Raw genomic sequence first — 7,139 nt, forward strand, 5'->3', positions numbered from 1 at the left:
TTTTTTTTTTTTTACATAGCCTTCCTCAAAGATTTCTTGGAGGGCCCTCAATCTATGGCTTTTTCCTTCTAGCCCTTTCCTAATCATTGGACTTTTATTCTAAGCCTTTCTTTTATCATTGATTCTATCACTGTCTTCAAAATATCTCTCATTTGCCCCCAGTGTGGGGTGTGATCCTAGTCAAGGTTTCTTTTTGAAAGAAAATATTTTACCAGGCTCAAAATGGGACTGCAAGGGATATAATCTTTTTAGAAAGTGAAGGGATAACAAAGATGGCCTTTTCTCATTTCAAGCAAGGTCGGTTAGAACCGATAAATTTTGACCTCGTCTAGTGTAATGATTTGGACTTGTAAGAATCATGATTCACGAGTCCATAACTATTGAATCCACTACATGTCATTATGCATACTGCTAAAATTTAGCTACAAGTGTGGTTCAGTTTCAGGAGGTATGAGTTCAAAATTGTTTGGTCACCTCATGTAATTTTCAAGCATCGAGTCATTTCTGCAATCAAAACACTTTTAATGTTCATGATTAAACTTTGCATGTTGGAGTTTGATCAAACATATTTTGTTAAAATACCCTTTGAAAGAAGCATCTCATGATTTCAAAACAACAAAAAGACAAAGAAAAGACATGTTTCGTTCAAGGATGAGATGTGACCCCAAAACAAAATGCGGAATGACAACTCCACAATAAAATGATGGACAATTCAGCACCATTCTTGGATCAGCTTTTCTGGCCATATTTGTGTTTTGCCGAGCAACTTCGATCACTTGTTATTCTGATGATGTTCTGGTGACAAAATGATCGATGACATCATCTTTCACAAACTCAGCTCGATTCTTGAAACTCTTGCATCTGTCCAACTAAAATGGCCCAAGAACCCACCATGATATTCACATCTCGTTTGAATTATACCACGGTGGTTGCATGCAATTTATCGAAGTGGGTGCAACAAGTCTGGAATCTAACATATGCTGACCGAGAAACTTGAGTGGCAGATGAATGTCAATCTTGGCAAAGACATTTGAGCAGTTGATGCTATGGCAAGACCTGACTAGGCAAAATGACTGAGGTTTCTCAATTGAGAGTCATCTTCTGATTCAACTCTCATCACTGTTATGGAATCCATGGTAGATCCTTCAATCTTTCCTCTCTTGATAGCTAGCTCAATTCTTTTGGCAATCCACACAACTTCATGTCAATATTTCAATGTTGTTGTGGTTGGTTAAGGGTTGTCGGAAACCTTTCAATAGCTTGGTAATCTTGGCAGTGCCCAGAAACATGTGGCATCGCCATTACCGACGTGTGGAATCACACATTGTCAAAACTAGAAGAGAACCTGATGAATCTAAAACTCCTTTGTCTCCTCTTTGATTCCTCACTGACTGTGCAGCAAACAGACACCTGTAGAGGGAGCTCTGCTCTGTTGAAGTTTCAATCTTCTTTCTATTTTTCAGCCGAGGTCTGTCTCTTTTCCCTACTTTTGCATTTTCAAGCTAACACCGATGAGAGAAAATTATAGATGATCAGAAACTACTATATCCCTTCTTGGATTCTCCACTGCAGATCTATAAACAGATTTCTGCAGAGAGAGCTCTGCCACGGTGAAGTTCTATATTTGCTCCTGTTTTCTAGCTCAAGTCTGGCTTTTCTGCCTACTACAGTGTTTTGATGCTGAAACTGGTGGGGTAACTTTTCATATCGTTTGAAACTACTACATCCCTTCTTGCATTCCTCACTTGCAGAGCCATAAACGGGTTTTTGTAGAGAGAGCTCTGCCACGTCAAAGTTCGACGACTGCTCATGTTTTCAGACTAGGTCTGACTCTTCGGCCTACTCCAGTGTTTCAGTGTTGAAACTGATGAGCCAAAGTTTTGTAGCGTTTGAAAGTACTGCATCCCCTTTTTCATTTTCCACTTGCAGATCCCCAAACAAATCTCTACAAAGAGAGCTCTGCAACGTAGAAGTTCGATGTCTGTTCATGTTTTTCAGACCAGGTCTGGCTCTTCAACCTACCACGGTGTCTTTGTGCTGAAACTGATGAGAGATTTTTATAGCATATGCAACTTATAAATCCCCTCTTGCATTCCCAACTTGCAGAGCCATAAACGGATTTTTGTAGAGAGAGCTCTGCCACATTGAAGTTCAGCGTCTAATCATGGTTTTTTTTTTTGCTGCTGAACTGGAATTAAGCTCACAGTGAGGGTAACTTCAAAGAAGGCTAATGCACCATGCACATAAGGCTAGCAGTTATTTGGTGCCATTAAAAAAATGCGGAGGCGATGAACAATTATCAGGGCAACTGACCAAGAATAAAAGTTGTCATAAGTTGATGACTGAAAGCATTGTTGTCGTTTGTTCATGACTGAAAAGGATAGGTGCAGCTTCAATTGGACGTGGAAAAGCAGTGTTTCTACAGAAGACTGTGCAGACATTCCCTTTCCATTTGAAGCTCAACATTTGTTCAGGCAAATCTGAGTCTAGCCACTTCACCTCTGATGCTCTCAACTTCATTTGACTCTGAGCCTCTCTCTGACCCCTTTCTTCATTTCCCATCATCTTTGTTCAATCAGGTGTAGCAAAGCTCGGATGGGGGAACCTATTTTTCCTCTCGGTACATGCATGATAAATGTATGAACATGTAAACTATATGATGAACTCGCCCTTCGAGGGGTGACATATGGTCATAACTCTTGTATGATGAAACAAGAATCTTATTCTTGCCCAAACTCTACAATGAAAATTTTCTGAGCGACGACCATTGGGTCACCCACAAGTCCTGAATTCAAGATGCTTCAAGAAGGGCTTGCTCAGATGCAAAACAAAAATAGCACATACAACCTAAGGACATGTTCTATTCATTATGTGAACAAAAGGTAGGTTTACTACTTGGTCTCTAAAAAGGGTCTCTCGCTGTCCCAGTGATCGCCCTTGTAAAGGCAATATGGGGGTTCAGCAGATAGTGGGATGGCACATGTACCAATCACTATCAGTCTAAACACTCAGCAAAGAGTTGGGGTTTACACAAACTTAAACCTTGACTCAAGTCATAAGGCAAGCTGCTAGTCCCCCACCTAACCTGAAGCTTGTGTGTGCTTTCAAAAATTAAAACATGTGATGTATGAGACAATTCTACACAATGCATGAATAAAAAAAATAATACAAAAAGCAAAAAATTTAAACACATCAAAAACACAAAGCTTAGTCCAATAAAGTTGAAAACAATACCTGTCCCCAGTGGAGTCGCCATTCTGTCGCACGTCCCCCGCGCGGCAATTCGGTGATTTTTCATTTGTTTGCTTGATTGGTTCTTTGGGAGTCGCCACCTAGTAATTTATTGAAGGCTACTAGGAAACCCGGGTACTGGTCTTATCAGAGATTCGCGGGTAAGGGACTGGTTGTGGTTAGGGAAGGTATTAGCACCCCTAACGCACCCTACCTGAGGTAAGCTGCTTCGTGGACTTGATGTGTTAAAGAAGTTTTAAAAATTATGTTCTTTCATCGAATTTTAGAAATACGACTTACATGTAAGTTCATAATTCTTTATCCGTGAGCAAATCAAAATATTAAATTCTTCTTTATTCTTGCAATTTTATAAAAAAAACATTCATAAACAAAATACACACACATATTCACTTTCATTATATTTTCTTTTTTTCTTTTCGTTTACACTTCAAATTATACAAATTCAAAAATAACTAGACAAAAATTATATTAAACAATTTAAAAACTACAAAACAACCCCTAAAAACTCCAGAAATTGCAGGGGAGCCCTTCTGCAAGCCGGAACAGTGCGCAGAAACAGTGGCGGCGCGTGGGTTCACGCGCCGCCGTGATAATGCCGGAAAATGTGGGCCCGGCTCAGCTTCTTCTCCTCTTCTCTTTTCTGCCGGTGGTGACACCCACCGTCGCCTGCAACAAAGGAAACAACGCACAACAACAGTTGATTTTAATTCTTTTGTTTTGCAGATCTGCTTCTGCCCCTTCTCCTTTTCATATCTGCTGCATCTCTGCAAGTTTTTTTGTTTCCTCTTCTTCTGTTTCAGGTGGCCGGTGGCATGACCAAAGACTGCCGGTCTGTGGGCACTGCTGGGTTGCTGCTGCCGCTGTTGGCTGTTCGGTGGCTGAGGAAGGAAAGACCCGCTGGCTGAAGCAAGAGCCGTGGGTCTGAGGAGATGGGGAAAGGTGGAACTGAAACGGCAAAGGGGGTCCTTGGCTCTGTTCTGGGACGGCAACCACCAAGGACCCCGGGGATGGCGTCTTTATTTCCAAAAACAGGAAAACAAATCAGACTGCTGGGGGCAGCGGCTCCTTTGGTTTCAAAACAGAGAATCGCCGCCCTCTCTGGTTCTTTTTTGCAAAGGAGCAGGGGCTCCTGGTCAAGGGGGAGCGCTGCTCCTTTTGTTCTCTGGTTTTGGCCGGGGGAGGGAGAGTCTGAGGAAATGGTGAGGCGGCTGTTTTGGGTGGCTGGTGGATCTGTTTTTTCGGGCTTGGAGATCGGCTGCTGCTGCTGGCCTCTGTCGGGTGGAGCTGGAGACCGTGAGAAGGAAATGGGGAAATGTTTTGGAGGCTATCTTCGTGCTCCCTGGTGCTCTTTTAGCCAAGGGAAAGGCCAAGCTCTGGCTGGTTTCGGGAGAAAGAAAAATGAGGAGAGGCACGGGGTTTTGTCGTGGCTTTGGTTCTCCTTGTTTTTGGCCAAGGGAGGGGGGCAGCCTTGTGAGGGAGAAGAAGATAAAAATCTGAGCAGGATGGGGGGTGGCGGCTGCCTAGGGTGCAGGAGAGGAAAAAATGTTCAACCCCTAGGGTTTTTTTTGTTGCCTTCTTTAATTGCAAAATTACCCCCCCCTTTGAAAATTCAGTGTAACATGGTATTTATAGGAAAAGTTTTGCTAGGTTTTCAAACTAGTCCCTCAACTTTTCCTTTCCTTCTCTTTTCCTCTTTTTTTTGTAAATTTTGATTTTTCTTATTTTTTTGTATTTTTGAAAGCGAGCAATATCAACGTCAACTCAACAAGGAAAATCAGTGATCATAAAATTTACGCGTTAAAAGTTGAACGCGTTCCAAATACCTTTGAAAAATTAAATTCTTTTGAGATGATGTTGAAAATGCTAAAAACGATGCAAATATATCAAAAATGCATTTTTTGGGTTTTCATTGTTTTTTTGCTATTTTTGGTCTTTTCTGAAAATTTATCAAAACATGGGTCAAAAATTGGGTAGCAACAGATGCCCCCTCTTTACAATGCTTACGAAGCAAAACTCCTCAATGTTTCGCATAGTAAGCTTTGTAAAGAAAAACTCTAAATGTTTCTTTCTTTTTTTCTTCTTTCCTCTTCTTTCTTTCTTTCTTTCTTTCGTTAACTTGAGATCCCATCTGGCGATCTCCTTTTTCAAAACCAAAGAATGTGTGTAGCTCGGTCAACCTGAAATCCCATCTGGCGATTCCCTTTAACCAAAACTACATGAGATCCCATCTGGCGATCTCATTAAATCAAAACAAAGAATATGCGTAACTTGGTCAACCTGAAATCCCATCTGGCGATTTCCTTTAACCAAAGCTACATGAGATCCCATCTGGCGACCTCATTAAATCAAAACTAAAAAAAAGTGCATAACTTGGTCAACCTGAAATCCCATCTGGCGATTTCCCTTAACCAAAGCTACATGAGACCCCATATGGCGACCTCATCCAATCAAAACTAAAAAAGTGCGTAACTTGGTAAACCTGAAATCCCATCTAGCGATTTCCTTTAACCAAAGCTACATGAGATCCCTTCTGGCGACCTCATTAAAACAAAGAAAAGTGTAACTCGGTCAACCTGAAATCCCATCTGGCGATTCCCTTTAACCAAAGCTACATGAGATCCCATCTGGCGACCTCATTAACTCAAAACAAAGAAAAGTGCGTAACTCGGTCAACCTGAAATCCCATCTGGCGATTTCCTTTAACCAAAGCTACATGAGATCCCATCTGGCGACCTCATTCAGTCAAACCCAAAAAAAAAAAGTGTGTAACTCGGTCAATCTGAAATCCCATCTGGCGATTCCCTTTAACCAAAGCTACATGAGATCCCATCTGGCGACCTCATTCAGTCAAAACTAAAAAAAATGAAAAGTTGAACAAGGAAAATTTTGATTTTTCTTATTTTTTTGTATTTTTGAAAGCGAGCAATATCAACGTCAACTCAACAAGGAAAATCAGTGATCATAAAATTTACGCGTTAAAAGTTGAACGCGTTCCAAATACCTTTGAAAAATTAAATTCTTTTGAGATGATGTTGAAAATGCTAAAAACGATGCAAATATATCAAAAATGCATTTTTTGGGTTTTCATTGTTTTTTTGCTATTTTTGGTCTTTTCTGAAAATTTATCAAAACATGGGTCAAAAATTGGGTAGCAACAATGCTACTGAAAAGACCTGAAAAATATGAATGAAGGGGTGAGTCTAAAGACTTAATGAGATGTATAAACTATAATACATGCTAATATATATTTTAAGATAAGTGAATATGGTTATATAAATTAAGTACCGAACCGAACAAAACAAGTATATCAAATGTATCATATCAAATGGTACACACACGTGTGTGTGTGTGTGAGAGAGAGAGAGAGAGAGAGAGAGAGAGACTATTTTGCACAGTACTGACACTCTATTCGCCATTTAGGAAACAAAATACCATGTGCACATAAGTTAACTACTCTCCATTAGTATGGAATAATTAACTATCCTCAGTTAGTATGGAGTGTTTGACATCAGTCTAAATGGGGTAACAAGAATCATGAGCTCAAATAAACAAATAATATGGATATAGGGTTCATGGTTTATCATTAAGTTTCATAATGCAAGCATGGTCACATCAGAACAAATATAAATGATATATGGACCATGTTCAAATCAAATAAATATATGATAAGTATTTAAGAAGAAAACAAAATAACAATAACTAATCAGGCTTATATAATCAATAATAACAATGACACTCATCATTTCATACCAATACATATATATATAGACACACACACACACACAATGCATCACTTGGAAAGACAAAAACAAACGAAATCGAAGAATCAACTCACCGATGATCAATTGGAGCTGTATCAACTGAACCTATATGAAGAAATAAAATAT

Source organism: Populus nigra, chromosome 2, assembly GCF_951802175.1.
Source record: "Populus nigra chromosome 2, ddPopNigr1.1, whole genome shotgun sequence".
Classification (NCBI taxonomy): Eukaryota; Viridiplantae; Streptophyta; class Magnoliopsida; order Malpighiales; family Salicaceae; genus Populus; species Populus nigra.